The following is an 18,743-nucleotide window of genomic DNA, read 5'->3' as shown; positions in this document are numbered from 1 at the left end:
TCTCATCGTGGTGGTATTTGCCCTCCCCCTCAAAATTGTGAACTGGATGACTTACTTACCCGTGATTTATCCCAATGATGTGTATTGTAAATGATGCATGTACTGGTCCGTTTTGCCTACAGTAATTTTGATTGTATTGTGTGATTCACTATATGTCGATGATTATTAAATAAAAAGAGTTAAAAAAAAAATGAATGCAGAAATGTAAACGGAATGAGGCACAGAGATGCTTACTCCATTTTGATTTAATCATCATATAAGTACCAATAAAAAGAGATTGAAATAAAAACACGGCTTGAGACTGGGCTGCTGCTGCTCTCAAAGTCTCAGCAAAAATCAGGTCAGGTTCTTCCGCACCTGGTAAAACTGAGCGTGGAAAAACCTAACCAGTAGTAATCAAGTGAAACAAAATCAATACATAAAATCATCTGCTACTTTTGTCTGCCTGTATTGTAATAAGACATATAGAGTATTTTCAGGGTTCAGCTTAGGATTTGTGTTCACTGAAATATATATGGGAGGTAAGGGTTTTAATGGGATCGTTTTCAGTGTTTGCTATGGTTTAGGCGTGTGTTTGGAATAGATGATACAGTTTTTCTAGGATTTATAGGTATGTTTGTGTTGACCTAAACTGTTGTAGGGTTCAGGGGTGTGATTCATATATTTTTTTTTAATATTTAGCATAAAGAGTTTCGGTCAATAGTGAAGCAAGGTGCTAGCACTCCAAGATCTGGAATCATTGTTTTTTAAATTTTATTGAAAATAACCAACGGCCATGTATATATGTAAAGCACATCGGGACTTTTTATGGTTCAGGGCAGAAACAAGGGGTTTTTAGGTGTAGGGCTACATTTAACTATTTATTAAAAAAAATTAAAGTTTCAAAAATTTCATGACTTAAAAAATTATTATGAACATATATACAAATAAAATAATGGTATCTGGAATGATGGCAAATAAGCATATTAGTCTGAAATTATAGAAATCTGAAAGAATATCGGAAGTAATGCTGTCCGAAGGTATAGAATGGGTCACACAATTTTTGTAGGGCCATTGTCCATTCGTGTCACTGGCTTTTCCTGGTCCTAGCAAAGGTTTAGCTTTCGTACTCCACAAGGTCTATGCCCTTGCACTCTGGTCTTCATTTCCTATAGTTTCAGATCTGCTGATCAGATTTACCACATGTTCATAGTGAGTGGTAAATCTGAGCATTAAGGTGCCCGGAATCAGGTAGAATATGCAGAATTGAACCTGGTCATTTTTGGGCCATATAATTATTCCCCATTCTGGGGTCTTCATCTCTTGATGCCTGCAGTTTTCGGGGAAAAGGAAACTCTGGCTGTGTAATCTCCCTCTGCAAACTTCAGGTATCTTATAATGAAGCCCTTGGGGTGGTAACTGATTCCCAAAGAAGGTGTTGTTCCCTCTGTGACGTATTCCCCTTTGAGATTTGTGGCTCATTCCTTGTAAATGAATATGATGCATGCAATCCATGTCTCTATAGAGGACAATGGCTGCTTTAGAGAAAAAGATTTCCCTGGAAGGAATGCGATCCCTGCGATGGAGACGTGAAGTCCCAGCAGGCCTCTGTTTCTGGGTCTGGCAGGTATACACAGTGGGTCACAAAATGACTCCCTCCCTAATATTCATGAAGCAGGAAGCTTTGGGATCTCATACAAATGTACATTTTGCGATGTCACTTATAGGCTAATAAGTAACATCACAAAAGGAAGCTATGGGCCAGGTGTATAAAGAACGTGGTAGCAAAAATCAGTCGTGATTCGGCACTAAATTAATTTGCAAACCGACCTATGTATGAAGAGGTTGGTCCAGAAATTACGGACTTAAAGTGGGCTGTAATCCAACCTACCTCATTTTTAGGTCTCGCCTGACCCAGCGCATGCGCTGGTCTGGCGAGACTTATTGAGAGGGCTCCAAAAAGTGCTACCAGGCCAGCCTAGAGCTACAGTGCATGTGCGCGGGCGCACGCACTGTGCTTGACCGCAATTACTTTCACTTTCGCGGCAGCACGGCCGCTTTGATGTTTGATCGCGATCACTTTCGCGCCCGCATGGTCGCTTGGCATAGCCAATAGGTCTCGCTTTTGGGACCTTAGAAGTATTTAGTTATGCAACTGTTGCATGGCTAAACACTTATAAGGTCCCAAAGGCGAGACCTATTCGCTATGCCAATGCTTGTTATTCATGAAGTAGGACGCAAATTGCTACTCGCTCCTTCTGGTAGCTATCACAGGGAAAGTGGCCTGCTAGGGTCAGCAGACCACCATCTTTGCGATCGCCTTTCAATAAAATAAACTTTTTCAATACACAGTTTAGTTTCCTTAAAGGAACCCGGGATGTTATTATAAAAAACAAAGTTTTCTTTTTTGTGAAAAGTTTGTTTGAGGGGACCACTGCCAAGTCCCAAACAAACTTTTATTTACATTCACAAAAGTGACTTTTATGACTGGGTTATCACTCCAAATTGGTAGTCATGTACTTTTCAATGCATTACAACCAAATTATGGTCGCAAAACATTGATACATAGGCTATTGCAACGGTATTTGGAAGAGATGGCCAAAACACGGCCCTTTCAAATACAGATTTGGTATCTATTTCTAAACACATTTAGTGATTTGGATAAAGTTTTCCGAATCTCTGGATGTGTTTAGGATACAATAAATTGGGTTTTACTCTTTGAAAACCTTTTGATTTACTGATTCTGAGGGTTTACAAATGCTAAAACTCGTACATCTCACCCTGTGCTCAGTCGATGTGCAACTAACGCTCACTCTTTTGTGACAAAGTTTAGTACATCAGTTTTACAGGCAAGTTTATATAAAAGTCACAGAGTAACCTGAAACAATGTCCGATGCACTGAGGCCTGGGAACTCTTCTGAAGATGCCTGTTGTGGTTGTCTAGGTAATACCTCAACAAACACCTCATATTTTCAGAAAATGCACTAAATTAAATGAAACGCTTCACTGAAGTGTCAGGCTCTAGTGAGACAAAACCTCGTAAAGGAACCTAGGAATTCCCGCATCGCAGGGAAAATGCTTTCAGATGTCTTCCTCCTTTGCCAGCTCCTGGGGCAAATCTCAGCCATGAAACACACAAGGCATACCAGTGGAAGAATTGTAACAATAATCCCCTGCCAAGCCGCATTCACGGAATTATTAAAACCAACAATTGTGGCTTTAGTAACAGGCTCAGCAGCCTTGATAAATGGACTGGGCATCCCCTTGGCGGATATTCCAAAACTCGAATTCATGCCTGCTGTCAAACAGGAGCTGGAAGAACAACCATCATAAATAATTCTAAGATTACAGCAGCATAATAAACTATGTAATAAAACACCCATCATCACACAGTAAGTAAACACCAGATTCCAATGTGGCATGTACTTGCTGTTTGTTGGTGCATTACACCTCTCTGATACTCTCCACTCCATATATATATATATATATATATATATATATATATATATATATATATATATATATATATATATATATATATATAATTCACTTAAAAAACCATAGGTTTCACACATGTTATAGTTAGGTGGATATTTCACTCGTAAAAAACCAATGAAATTCCCCCATTATAGTTAGTTCAGATAACTATAACTCGCGCGCCCGCAATGCACTGCTGATGACGTCACATATTACATCACTCATGACATGGTCAGTGACATCACTCATGAAATCACTGATGACATCATCCTTGTGATAGAGTGGCGGTCGCGCAAGTTATAGTTATCTGAACTAACTATAACAGGGGAATTTCAATGGTTTTTTACGAGTGAAATGTCCAGCTAACTATAACATGTGTGAAACCTATGGTTTTTTAAGTGAATTTGCAAGGTTTTTTAAATGTTAATTCCTAACTATAACGTGTGTGAAACCTATGGTTTTTTCAGTGAATTTGTACGGTTTTTTAAATGCCAAGTTATGTATTTATTATTATATTTTTTATTTATTTATTTTACAATAAACTACGTCTTAAAAAATGTATATATATCAGAATTGCTTTCTGCTGAGGGATTTTGTTTTTACATTTTTCAGACAACTGCCTCTATTTTACATTCTTGATACAAAACGACCAGCAGAGGTCAGTAAAATACCAGAATCACTTTAGCATTCTCTAGATCCCAGTCCATAGAAATTGTCTTCCACGAGCACCCCTAGACAATAATATTTTTTTCAAATCTTGCATTTTCAGTGATAGGACCACCATAGGCTCTGATTTTATATTAAAAACAGAGGACCTGATTCACAATAATAATATCTGAGACAGAATCCTAACTTTACTACTTTCGGTATTCACAAAAGGCATTTAGGCGTAGTAAAGTTAGGATTCCTAACTTTACTACTCCTAAATGCCTTTTGTTAATACCGAGAGTCGTAAAGTTTAGATTATTCTCAGTTTAGGAGTAGTAAAGTTAGGAATTCTAACTTTACTACTCCTAAATGCCTTTTGTGAATACCAAAAGTCGTAAAGTTAGTATTTTGTCCCAGATTACTTTTGTCAAACGGGCCCAGAGCCTTTGGACTATACCATTTCCAGCTGAACAACATTTCTCTCCATGTGTTCCCATACGTTGAAGAACCGGGGTTTAACCCAGCGGCGTCAGGGGCACGCCTAAGAACTTCGAGTTCACCTGTCTTGGTATACAGAGACACGGAATACTTCTGGATGGCATCAGAGACCAAGTTTATTAGCTGCAGCTAGTAACAGTGACCCTAGAAATACATCACGGTGTAAATTCTCAGGAGACTGCTCATTTTACTAAGGCGAGACGTCTCCTTTTATACCCAATATTCACATTATAAATGTACACCCACTGCACAAAATTCTAGCCAATAAAGTACATTTTCAAACAAAGTGTCACATAACAAAAACTCAATTTACAGTATCCCAACCCAAAACTTAATTATTAGGAATGGTCCAAATTCAATCTCCACAAGCCGGACAAACCTATAATTGAAAGCATAACCCATGTAATGAAGAAACATAAAAAAAAGAAATGTAACAGATGCTGAACAAGATAAGGCATGTGCAAGGAAACTAAAAGTTAACGATGTCCTGAACATTGATTGGCAATCTCAGACAAAGATCGATCAGGGAAATTGGCTTTGCGGGGTCAGTTTCAGGTGCAGAGGTCAGTTTCTTACAGTTCATTTCAGAGTAAAAAAAAAACCTAGTTAATGTATACATGAACTAAGAAGGCCAGGCCACTTTATTCGCCAGGTTACCTTCACAGGCCTACGTGAGGGCAACACAAAATGGAGTCAGACTCGAGAATTACAGAACCTCAACCTGGCGTGTTAAGCAGTTTGGGGCTTACTTTCCCTCCATGTTAAAGAACAGTAGATGTTTCAGCACCCGGGCTAATGTGCTGAATAGCTAAATACATATAGGGTCCCAAAGGCGAGACCGATTGCATTGCAAATGCTTGTTACTTAAAGGCCCTGATTACAAGCTGAGAGTTACATTAATGAACCTATGGGAACAGGAGTGTGCACAGGGACTTGAATTCAAAATTATGGGATAACTGTCACACCCCTGCTGTTTTTCCCGACCTATTTCAGCAGTTCAAACCTGCTAAAATATAATAGGTGAGAATATGTTGCTTTAAATACAAATGTAGTACCTTGTGCCTCATTTCCGAGTCAAAACTTGGAATAAGAGGTATTTGCTGCCAAACTAAATACCTCGTCTTGGTGTGATGGTATTACCCAGGAGCGTTAAAGGACTCACACCCATCCTGCTTGTATTCAGGGATTCAAAGTTATGAATTCGATAGTGGGTCCGATTCACACGTTTCCGCTACGTCTTTCCATGTCTTCATTTTAGACAATTAACTACAATACAAGCGAGCATTCATGGAAATCTACCCACATTGAACATTTCCCACTTTCATTCCATATATATCTGTTCAAGTGTCTGTAGGGCAGGCAATGGGCAGAAGTAAATATTAGAGACTTGCATTTTCACATATAATTTTTAACATGTGAAATATTCCCTTTTCCTCTACCATCTGGAAAGGTAAGTATGCTATTGTGTTTTGGCACCAAATTAGCACACTTACTTAGCCCTTATTGGCACTGAGGATAAGTGCACAATCTGACCTTTAAAACCACTTGAAACACGTGCAAATGTCCATAAAGTTATGCCTTTGTTAGGGTAGCCACGGCTACTTTGCTTTCCCCTAGGCAGGCCTACGAGCCCACCCCAGCCTAAGACCTATGCAGCAATTGAAGATCTATAGTTCTATCTGTGCACGTATGTCAGACCTGGTCTTTACACGTACATTATCTGTAAATGAACTAATGATTCAAACTAATTTCGTCTGTTTTAGTCTGTTACAGTTCCCAGTGTGAACCGGATTTTAAGTGCTACTTTTATTATTTGGGCTAGTGGATCCAGTAAATGCTAGTTTAATCCTTTGTCTATTCATGTAGCACGATCGTGTTTGTAGGCTAACATACGAAAACAAGCATTTGCAATGCAATATGTCTAGCAAGTGTCATTAAAATACATGTCTATAACTCTTTTTTTTTACATTGTTTTTATTTCATTTTGTGAGTGAAAATTGTGAAAGTAAATAGTTAACGACGTATTTTTTGGTAATAAAAAATAAACAAACATATCTCTGAGACTTTCCTTTAACATTTGTCAGCTAAAACAATCATTAAAATGACCATAAGAGGGTCTGTTGTCTTATTTTATACAAAGTCAAAGTCAAAAATTAGCTTTATTCGGTTAAAAATTTAAAACCATCAAAGCACAGGACAATAATTACATAGTGCAAGTAGTTACAGTTACACAAATCAAAAAGACCACTAAAAGATGAAGATTAAAACACAAGTAACAATTCATGAAATATAAATAGTACAACGATTGGCACGTATACACAATAAAAAGTATGTCATCCAAGTGGTTCGGCAATTTTACGAATCCATAAAACCATCATTCCACATTCTCCCGCTATTAAACAGTACTAATAAAATATGGGAAGGATTACTAAGAAGACTGCACCCTATTTCTACACCTAATGGCCCCAGTAATATAACTGGCAACCCCAAAGCATACCAAAGGAGACCCAAGCATTTGCAGATAAACCAATGCGGGCCTCACTTGCTCAAAGTTACAGTTCTTAAGAATAGGCAAAATGAATTTCTAACGCTGCAAGGAATAAAATTTACAAAAAAATACCAAATGCAACAAATTTTGTTCTGAGGTATTATCACAAGGACAGGGCCCCAGGGTACCTTCTTTGAAAAAACCCTTAGGGTAAGCCAGCAGCCAGGGAAGCATGCCATGCTTGAACCTTATTAACAAAAACAGATGGAATGGTTTGTTTATGTAGGTCAGGTATGGCTGAATCTCTATGCCAATACTTAGCATGACAAACCTCCTGACTGCCGGCTTCCCCAGTTCCCCACCTTCCCTCAGTAACAACGCTCTACTCAAGAACTGAGACTTAAAGGCTTTTATTTTCACTTTACTCAGCGCGCGTGGTCTCTCAAACAATTCGGGGCAACCCAGTGATTCCAGATTAGTTTTAATATATTGAAACCATGGAATAGACATAGCTTTATCGAGGGACAGACAGTCTTGAATGATAAGTTGGTTTAGATGCGGAGGTTGCTGTGCCCAAACTCTCAACCAACCTAATAATGGAGCCACATTGATTTGATCAATAAGATAATCCGCCCCCAAGTCTTCATGAATATTAAAAATAGGAGCAGATGGGGGGAGTGACAACATTTTCCGGAGAAAGGCATTTTCTACTGTTTGGATTTCGGTCGAGGCCTTATAACCCCATACCTCACTACCATATAGGGCCATAGGAATACACTTAGCTCTATAAATTTTCATAAGAGCGGGTATGGGTTTGCACCCCAAACGTTTCACGAAGCCCAACAGCGCTCCAGTTGCCCTAGCAAGAATGTTCTTTTTCTGAGCGCGTTGCATGACCCAAGATCTCCTGTCATCAAAGACAATCCCCAAATATGGGAAGGTCTGCACTTTTGTGAGCTCCTGCCCCTTACAGTAGAATTTAGCCTTTTTTGCCCGCCCACAACCAATTGACATGGAATGTGATTTTTTTAAATGTATTAATAGGTCTAAAGAGACCATAAAATCATTAAATCCATTTAAAAGGGCTTGAAGACCTCTCGCGGTTCTTGCCAACAGAACCATGTCGTCGGCATATAGTAGTGCGGGAATCAATTTTGAGCCGGCTCTGGGAATATCCTTACTGGCCGCAATTAGAGCCACACCCAGATTATTAATGTAGAGCGAGAAGAGCAGGGGGGCAAGAATACACCCCTGTCTAACCCCTCGCTTTACCTGCCATGCTTCTGACAAGCTCCCGTCTTCACTGTAGCGGACGACTGCAGAGGAGTCCTCATGGATAACAGCCAGAAAGGATATCAACACGGGGTCAAGCCCCAGGGCAACTAAGGAGGCCCATAATTTTTGACGGTTTACAAGATCGAAAGCAGTGGACAAATCCATAAATGCTAGATGTAAGTCCCCCTGCTTAGCGACCGTGTATTTCCCAATAATAAGGTGTAAATTAAGGCATTGACCCACTGTGCCCTTTCCTTTTCTGAACCCATACTGAAGGTCGGAAATAATAGAATTATCTTCCAACCAATTTGTTAAACGGGCGAGAACTACTTTGCCCAATATTTTCATGGCAGAATCCAAGAGAGAAATAGGCCGGTAACATGCTGCATCATCTCTTGATCCTTTTTTAAATAATGGGACTATGACTGCTTTGCCCCACGACTTAGGAGCACCGACCTTGGATGCAGCATTAAAAACTGAGGTTAAAATCTTTGCCCAGAACCTTGGATCTGCCCTATAGAAGTCCGCGGGGACTCCATCCGGACCTGGGGCTTTACCTTTAGCCATTGACTTAATGGCCACAACGACTTCATCATCTTTAAAATGAATTTTTGAAGCCTGGTTAATATCCCCGTAATTGACTGGGTTAAATTCATGAATCTCGGAGTAAAGGCCACCAAAGTGGTTCACCCATTTGTCTGGCGGGATATGACATTCATTATTTGTGTTCTCCAACTCATCAAAGAGTGGACTATTAATCACCTGCTATCTTTCAACACACTAGCCTCTGACAATTCGTCCCAAGCCATATTTCTTAACTGGGTTTTCCTATCCTTTATTACTTTTTTGTAGGACCTTCTTGCCTCTACAATCTTACTTAAGTCTTTCCCACTTTTTTTCAAAGCCGACAAGAGTGCAGAATGAGCACTAGAACAAGCGTGATCAAACCAGATTTTTAATTTCTTAGGCCTTGGTCTACCATGGCCGGTTAGATTACCCACTACCTGGTTTGTTATCCTCTCAAAAGCACCAAGGATTTCCACTGGTTGCGACTCTGTCGACAAACATAGACTTAAATCCTCATTGTTGCTGTTATACAAATTCTCGAGGAAATCAGCCGAGGTGATAACGTCCCATCTCAAACGTCTTCCCTGATTTTTAGAAACTAAATTTAAGTTAGAAATCATAGGCAAAGAGTTATCCCTCCTCAAAGCCTTAACTTTAATTTCCAAAATGAGCGGATTGTGATCACTTAAGGCATTTTGCGAAACGCAAAAGGCACCTATTAACTCCTTAAAAAGACAAGATACGAAAATATAATCAATCGTACTACAATGACCTTGTCCAGTGAACGTAGGGACAGGAAACAAAGAATCTTGTACAGGGGTAAATAAATGGAGGGCAGAAACAATACTCTCTAAAAACATCCCACCCTTAGTATGTTCAAAATGGGTAACCTCTTGAGGGCAAAGATCATAATTAACATTTTCAAAACAATTAAGATGACATACATGGATGTTAAAATCGCCAAAAAGTAAAAGAAAATAAGGTGTAATGTTATTTGTATCATACTCGTACAAAAATGTAAATAGTGCTTTTAGGTGCTCCAGTTCGTCAGACCTGGTAAATGAGTTATAAAAATTCACCACTAATAATGACCGCAAGTTAACACCTTCCAGTTTAACCACCAAAATATATGGAGAATTAGTCACTAACAGTTCTGTCCTATATAGTAACTTAAGACTGAATAATAGCAAACCCCCCCCCCCCGTGGTCTCCCCATGGTGGAAGGCACCGCATTTTTATTAAAAGACTGGAACCCATCCAAATGAAAGAGGTCTTTGGCCTCCCACGTTTCTTGAAGGGCGATTATATGGTGGGTGGAGAGAAAAGCCTTCCATTTTATATCGCCTCTTTTAGAACGCAAACCAGCAATATTCCATGATAAAGTCAAAATATTGTTTGTTAAAGGGGTTCCCCCCCCAGCCCCATCTCATGTATTACGGTATTCTCCAGATTCAGTGAAGGGAGTTGGCAATCAACCTCCACTCCGTCTGCAGGAACCGCAACAAACAAATTATCAGTGCTAATAGAAGGAACTATTTCTCTGCCAGCCATTTGAGCCTCCTCAGTGGTTATCTGGGTCGTTCCTTTACCATAAGGTAACTTTAGGGGTAAAGGTTTATCTCCAAAGCCGTTGAGGTTGATACAGTCATTCACAGCCAACACCGTGGAAAGTACAAGCCCAGAATCATTAGAAGAAACTGCTCTAAAATCATTATTGTGGGTATGGACGCTGTCAGTACTGAGTCAATCATTGACATCTAAAGTGCTAAGGGCCTCACATCTATTACTTAGCACCAAAGTACTACTTGCAGGAACAAACTGAGAAATGTACCCACTATTACCAGTAGACCCTGAATTATGAGGTGGATAAAAAAAAAACAGCGGTAGAATGTTTACATAGTCTTGGTGTATTCTAATCGACCCTGCCTGCCTTAAGATATGATCTACTATCTCGGGAGAGCTAAAGTTCACTACCACGCAATCGCCGATCAGTGATTTATTAGTCTTCCCCACCCATGGGACCCTTCTTACCATTTTAAAATTTTCAAAAATATGGCTCCCTAATACTGTCTTACCCGCCAAGTAATGGAGGGCTTTGTTTTTTAACGAAGACCAGTGCTCTGCCCTCCCATCACCAATTTTCGGGACATTCGCCAGAATTACCGTATAAGGACAGGCCTCCGGTGGCAGGTGCAAAGGACGTTCCCTAAGTGGTTGCTCAACAACAGGACTTTGATTCCCTATTGTGCCCCTGGGCCCCGATCTGACACCGCCGCTAGGTCCTAAAGCAGATGGCAAAGCATTTATAGGACCTACAGCAGGGGTCGTTATAGACTCAACATACTCAGAAACTCTAGATGCTACTACGCTTAAAGGATGTATATCAGGTGGGTTTTGCCTCGATAACGATGCATTCTGGCCCACTAGCTGACGTTCGATGAGAACAAGTCTGTCATCAATCTTATTAAGTCTGTCCATGACTGGCAATATGATCGCTCTCAAACGCTCATCCATAAGTTTTAACAATTCGGCCGTCTTAACCGCCGTGATAACTGCATCACCCTGATCAATACACTCATTTTGCCCATAACACTTATCAACCGTAACCTGAGCGGCCACGGTACATTCCTGTCTAATCAGCCCATGTACAGAATCTTTGTTCCTGGATTGTTTAGCATGTTGCCGACTTCCTTTGGGGGCATTGTTAGATTTTCTTTTCCCCTTGACAATATTAGTAACAGCAACAGGAGGAACCTTTAGCCGCCTAGTGCGTGTAACTGGTGGTGAAAATGGAGGACTAGAAATGATAATCGAGGCGGGGGAAGTGACAAGGCTGGACTCCACCACAGTCCCCGACAGGGGATGACAAACAGACTGTGAGGCGCCCAGACCTGAAGTAATGTCACCCGGTTGTGTCACAATGTTAATCTGGGTTAATGGCTCCAAGGATAACCTCCTTTCCACCATTTCAATTTCCCTCGAAACGACTGTTTCTGCTTTTTTTAAATAAGCATCTAATGTCCCCGTACCCCCCATTACAGAGCATTTAGTATTACTTTTAGCCATGAAAATGATAAGCAAGAACAATAGTCAAGACACAAATAGGAGACAAAAGCCAGCAAAAGCCAGCAGCAAACAAAACACACCCCGCTTCAACTTAAACCTGAATGAAGTTTATGTAACAACGTCCGGCCACAAGGGCTCCTAGGGGATACAATCCTTGCTGGGTGGCCAATCGGCAAAACTCCGGGGCTCACAACCTGACTCAAGGCGTGAAGGGATATCGCCCTGCCCTGCCTCGGACGGCCACAGACGGCCCGCCCTTTGCCCGGGCTTAGCCCGGCGGTGCCCGCGCGCGTGCCCGCGACGCGGGGGCTCTCCTCTATTTCAAGCGCCGCCTGGCGCGAAAATCCCGATGACGGCTTTGCGCCGCAGAGACTCCTGGGACCTGTGGTCCGCCCTTCTCGTCAGCCGCGTTGGTGGAGCAGCGGCGGCGAGGCGAGACCAGCGAGATGTGCAGCCGCAGTGGACAAGGTCAGCGGTAAATAGCAGGGCGCCTCCCCAAACGAAAACAGCAGCACCCGCTCTACCGGAGCTCTCCTCTATTTCAAGCGCCGCCTGGCGCGAAAATCCCGATGACGGCTTTGCGCCGCAGAGACTCCTGGGACCTGTGGTCCGCCCTTCTCGTCAGCCGCGTTGGTGGAGCAGCGGCGGCGAGGCGAGACCAGCGAGATGAGCAGCAGCAGTGGACAAGGTCAGCGGTAAATGGCAGGGCGCCTCCCCAAACATCTGCAGGTCACATAAAATGCATAGAACCTGCTCCTACAGAGCACTGTCAAAGCTCCAGCTTGGGAAGTGCCTTAAATAAATATAAGTTCCCCTGGGGTCATAGATTCAATGACACAGGAGACTTACTGTTTATTTTCTAATGTTGCTAGGGAGATGCAGAACTCCCTGCAGCCACCCACAAAATTAAACAAGCATTGGAAATGCAATAGTTCTCGCCTTTGATTAAGTTAAAGCCATTTGCTTTGCTAATGGTATTGTGTAGCAAAGCAAATGGCTTTAACTTAATGAAAGGCGAGACCTACTGCATTTTTAATGCTTGTTTTTACATTATGCACAGCAGCGCAAATTGGTGTTCAACATGGCTAAAGAACACAAGCATTTGCAATGCAATAGGTCTCGCATTTACGCAAGTTTGAGCTGTTCACATTACAAATAACAATGCCTTTTATTTTTTATTTTGTTTTTAAAACTTAAATAAAAGGCATTGTCATTTACAATGCCAATAGCTTAAACTTGCGTAAATGCGAGACCTATTGCATTGCAAATGCTTTTTCTCCATGCTGGGATTTGTAGTTCTGATTTTATAATCGGATAAACACAATCACAAGTTCCACAAAGCAAGTCTAACAACATGGTCTAGATTAGCTACTCATCCATGGACCTGAGAAATTTGAGCTCTCTTGTCATGGATCAGTGTGAGACATCTGGGACTCGAGTTTGAATGATACAGCTTTTTGCTCTCGTAGGATGCGCTCAAAACAAAAAGCAAGCTTCCTATCTGTCAATCAGCCTCGTGCCAGTGAGGGTACCTTTCAGCCAGGGCTGTTTTATTCAGACAACAGCACTATGCGTGTTGCAACTTTTAGGGAATTGCTTATAGTGTGCAGTGCTGTTGACTGATAAACAAGGACTGGATAAAGTCACTCTCATGACATGGTGCCAATTAACAGCTAAATAACCAGTCCTTGAAATAATCCTGAGCCGCATGAAACACCGTTTTACCTAAGCAGCATTGGTTTGCTGTTGCTAGTTACAAGCATTTTATGTGCACATGCTGAGTAGAAATACAATCTGCAAGTGTTGAATTTTCACCCAGATGTCACGATGGATGTTCTGACGTGCAAGTTAGATGTTCCCATGGAAGTTGTGGGTCTCTAGGTCCCAACAGGCAGAGTAGAGTGCTGCTGAATGCAAAGAAAGGGGGCCGACTATGGGGAACTTCCAGGACATGGCGCAGGGGCGCTTTGACTCCATAAGTTAATGCACCCCCTGCAGAATTATAAATCCCAGAACGCCCTGCCAGGACAAGCTAATGAACAGAGTTACAGCTGAATAGAGCTGCTGAATAGAGTTACTGATGTACAGGCATCCATGGTGCAACAAGGACACTCATTGTGCAGTAATGCACGTCTAACTTACAAATGAAGGCATTGTGGGCGTTGCTTTTATCCCAGTGACATGGAGTCAGATGGTCACCAAACATTGTCTTCCCTAAAACTGGGGGCCCATGTCACGTGTTACACCTTCATCAAATCTTCTCATAGAAAATGTCGAACTACATAGCCCAGAATGCAAACCTTTTTTAGCTCAGAAATTAGGACGAGCTGCATTTTCTCATGAAATGTGGCCTCTTGGGTGCCATGAAAAACGACATAAGGATGGCAACACACGTCTGGCCATCACTACACAAACGACCCGCAGCTCTCAAGTCTCCCAGGACCATTCATTAGTAGCTCAGCCAGACATTTGCTTTGCATTCTGAAGCTTGTAGGCCTGATGTTATAATAGCGGTAACAGGACTACTGATCCCAGAATGCAAAGCAAGAACGTGGACTGTCTTAGCTACTCACGCATGGACCTGGGCAGCTTGCGAGCTCTGGATGACCTGCGGTTGTTTGACAGATATATATATGCTACTTTTTTAATACGGTGACAACTCAAGAATCGCGTGTTTTATTTGCATAAATAAAGTGAGTGTGCACTGTTTATTGTTTGCCAAAAGGTTCATTATGGCCGGCCATTCCCATGCTTTCAAGAAACGGAGCCAGGCGGAGATACGCGTCATATGTGTCTTTAAATTTTAGACCGACCACTGCCACACCCTTTAAACAACAAGCGCGGCCTGTCATGGGACGGACAGAAGTTGTGCACGCGGGGAGGGGACTGCCTTTACTGGCGGCGAAAAAAAAAGTCCCCAGTGTATCACGCCGCCAGTAAAGCATCCAATCCCCGCATGTACATCTTTTGTCTCGTTTGTCTCCCCGCGTGCACCCTGAAATCGTATCGATTCCAAAAGGCCTCTGCATGGCAGTGCAGCGCATGTGCTGCTTTCGCCAGGCCGAGACCAAATAAATGTGACTAGAATTCGAGAGACAGGCCTAGGTCATGGTGGACATGCATGATCTCAGTTCGCCCATGATGAAAAATGTATACCAAGCATCCACATATCACTGTAGGTGGGGCACTCAAGGTAGGGTTGCACCTCCAGGACCATGCAGGGGACTTTTCCGCCCAATAGTCACTGTCAGAAAGATAAGTTAGAACGAAATAAACTGTAAGAAATCACATTTGAGAGAAAAAAAGAAACTGATCAACCTGCCATCATAAAATACTGTCAAAGAACAGAGGCTAATCAGCAAGGAATCGATGGCTCTGGACAAAAAGACTCAAAAGTAGGACTATCAAAAGGACTGGAGGGATCGATGGAGCTAGAGACCAAACATACACTTTTCAAAGCCCAAAGCTGCCAATGCACAATGTATTTATATATCACAATGGCCGGTCTTGCCTGTTTTTGTTTTACATTCATCATAATTAAGCAGGTAAAAGAAGCCCGTGTTAGAGAATGACATATGCTGCAGCTGACACCAAACGTTTGTCTGAGCATTGCTACTGTTACTTTTAACAAGGTGGTTGTGCTTCCAGAAGACGTGCTGTGCATGACGTTTGTAAACCGTATAGCAGCAAAGGTCCTGACAGGCCAGCTGAGGATAGAGATCAAGAAGCTTCAAGTGGAAGTATTAAAAGATCGGAAGCTTTTACAGGCAGCAACAACAGTGAAGAAGAAATGAATGGTAATCATAGCTCTTCTGGCGAGATTCCCCATAATTCAAAAGAATTTAAAGGATTTCAGTGGTAAATAATGTGATTGAATGGCTAGCTGCTGCTCTAGAGCTCAGCCGTGTGATGAACTATGCAGCCAAGAAATATCCGGATGCTAATCTCATAAATAGATGTCCTACAAGGGGAACTGGTATCATTTTAGATTTAGAGCATGGAAAGAAAGATATGTATACCCGTTTGATAGATGCCTTCTCAAGGAGGTTCAGCAGCAGCATAGCATCGTGTTTATAGTGAATTACAGAAAACACCTGGAAACCTTACCAGATGTCAGAAATTAGAGGGATTATACATTAGAAAAAATGCGTGGCTAGAAATGAAATCAGTAATATCAACAGCTGTGTGCTGCAGGGGAAGCAGTGTGGTGGTGGCTGTAGCCTGGTGCTCTCTTGCACAGGCCATTCTCATTTCAAACTTCCGACCGCTTCTGTGGTGTGGAACAGCTGGGGGCCCTTTCTTGACTGAGCTTCTGGAGATTTGATTCCTGTGCTTTTGGTCAGTTTGTGGAAGAGGAGTGAGAGGTGTATAGAACTTCAGCAGTTGCCTGATCGTCCTGAGGTTCAGCACATCTAGTTCCCACTTCTGGAAGAAGAGGTATCTGCTCGATGGTGCGGCAAAATAGAGGGCCACATTTAACAGTGTCTACGGCTGCAGTTAAGGCACAGAACTGTCTGGTCTTGGTTTGACTGTCCAGTCTGCACCCTTTGGCTGATGGAAATTGAAGGAGGAAAAGGGGTGATATACCTGTCTAGTTGTTCTCCTACTTTTATTGCTGTTTTTGTATCTCAAAAAGGCCCTTCTTCACACCTTTTTAGCCTACCATTCTGGGAGGTTGAGGGAATGTTAGAGTAAGTGGCACAAACCAGTAATGAACAGTACCAGTGGATTGACAGTCTGCAAAAAGCAATTCCCAAATCCTGGAGAGAGACTCATCTGCTCCTCACAGTGCATTAAACAGGTGCTAAGGAGAAGGTTTTGGGTGTCCGAAAGAGAAAATTGATCTGTTCCCCAAAATGGACTGGAAGAAAGCATCTGTTGTTGCTTAGGACCCTTTATGTCAGAAGGGCTCACAGGGATGTTGCTCTAGTTGGCCTTTGCAGGGCTGCCTTTCAATGTTTTTTTTCCCCTGAATTTTACCACAGTGAAACTCACAGTAGTAACAGACATGGAAAATTACCCCCCCCCCCCCCCCCCCCCCAAGCACTGGGAGCAAATTCCCAATGCATCAGGACCATTGCTATATTGTTTTGCAGACACATAACTCCAGTTTCGGGGTTTGCTTCTGCAAATATTTTAAGAAGTGCTCAGTAGGTCGCAATGACATGGTGCCCGGCATACATTACATTTTCACTGGTGTTGGTGGGAGCATGTTTGTAGATAAATGCCCACCAGAGCAGTGGGGATCTCTACATATGGTAGGACAGCCTCTGCTGGGGTGACCAAAATAGAACCTTTGCCATCCCCTAGACTTGCTTTACGAGTCAACCATATTCTAAACGAGTAGAATCTTTTTTGTGAATGGAAAATGCTCTGCAAAAAACAGAATGAGCTTGCTGAAGAAAACTGTCAAAAAATAAATCTACAATTTGATATAAAAAAAATCAAATAAGTGAATTACTACAAATGGGAATGTTTAGTGAGGCAAGAAAGAATGAGGGACAGTGTGCAGGTGTCATGAGGCTAGGGCGTCACTCCACCCTCCCATCTTCGTAAAGGTGTGATCCAACACAGCAGTATTACCAGAGTGGATCGTCATTGTGTACAAAATGTGTCCTATCAGATACGCACTTCCTCCATCCCATGTTGCTGGCATAAATGTTTTATTTCAGCCAATTCACACTACTTTGCCTAGCCTTTGTCATTACTAAGCAGCACAAACCTCATGATTCTTCATTTGCATTATTCTGTTTTTAAATTTGGAGTGCATTTGAATTTTGGATGGGAGAGCGCGGCTCAGATCTGACCGTGGACGGTGTTTCAAAGGAAGATTATGTGCAGTTGCAAGGCTCACAACTTTCAGGGTGCAACTGGTAGTTTTAGAATGGTGAGAAGGTTTTGGTTAGTGTGGAACAACGAGCACAAGACTCGATGCATGTGAAGCAGTGGGAAATGGGCAGGCAGTGCAGTATATTATTTGGAACAATAAGGGGAGACTTTTGAACCCTGTGTTTAACCTGGAACATTCCTGTTTCGGGTATGTCGAATGACGAATATGTTTGTTGGGGGAAATTTACCAGTATACTTAGGTCAAGATTCATCCTTTTGTTGAAGGAGTACTTCTAGAAGCCAACTACTAAGCTGTGGCAGAAGTCAAGTTTACTTTTCACTAAAGTGTTGATTTGACTTTATGAGAGTGGTGATGTGGACACATCTTTCTCATGGTAAGTAGTAGGAATGTGTCAGAAGAGCCATTGATGAAGGATCCAAGTGTGATGGTGGAACTGAAATGAGGTGCGAGGTTCTTGACTAAGCGGAGGTGTTAAGATGTCTAGGTGATGCATGAGAGATTAAGGAGAAGACAATATATATTGTATTGCATCACAAGTAATACCAAAAGTACTTGGCTGGAAGACCATGCCAATATCAAGGCTTCAGTGAGACTACTTGAACAGAGTTTGAGTCAGCAGATTGCAGCATCTTTCCCCCTCAGTGCCATATGTCTAATGAGATTGGAAACACTCATTTGTAGAGCCAGATACTTTGTGCATACTCTCTCATCCCTATGAGTTGGATCTCATCATTGGGGTGAACAATGAGCATTTATGGACCAGAGATGTAATACTGTCGCAGAATATGGCAACTCCTGATCCCATTAAATAAATTAATAAAGGTATGTTTATTTGGCCAAAGCCAATGTTGAACACAAACGTGTTCTCCCGTAGAGTGTCTGGAGCATCACACA

The 18,743-nt window shown here is 42.0% G+C and overlaps 1 protein-coding gene across 1 annotated transcript in view; it reads right to left on the bottom strand.

The window, feature by feature from the left end:
• The window catches only part of ABI3BP (ABI family member 3 binding protein), a 1,978,933-nt gene that overhangs the window by 1,219,937 nt on the left and 740,253 nt on the right, over window positions 1-18,743 (bottom strand). The gene's annotated exons all lie outside the window — the stretch shown is intronic.

This window comes from Triturus cristatus, chromosome 8, assembly GCF_964204655.1.
Source record: "Triturus cristatus chromosome 8, aTriCri1.1, whole genome shotgun sequence".
NCBI lineage: Eukaryota > Metazoa > Chordata > Amphibia > Caudata > Salamandridae > Triturus > Triturus cristatus.
This window is presented reverse-complemented; position numbering and strand designations above follow the sequence as displayed.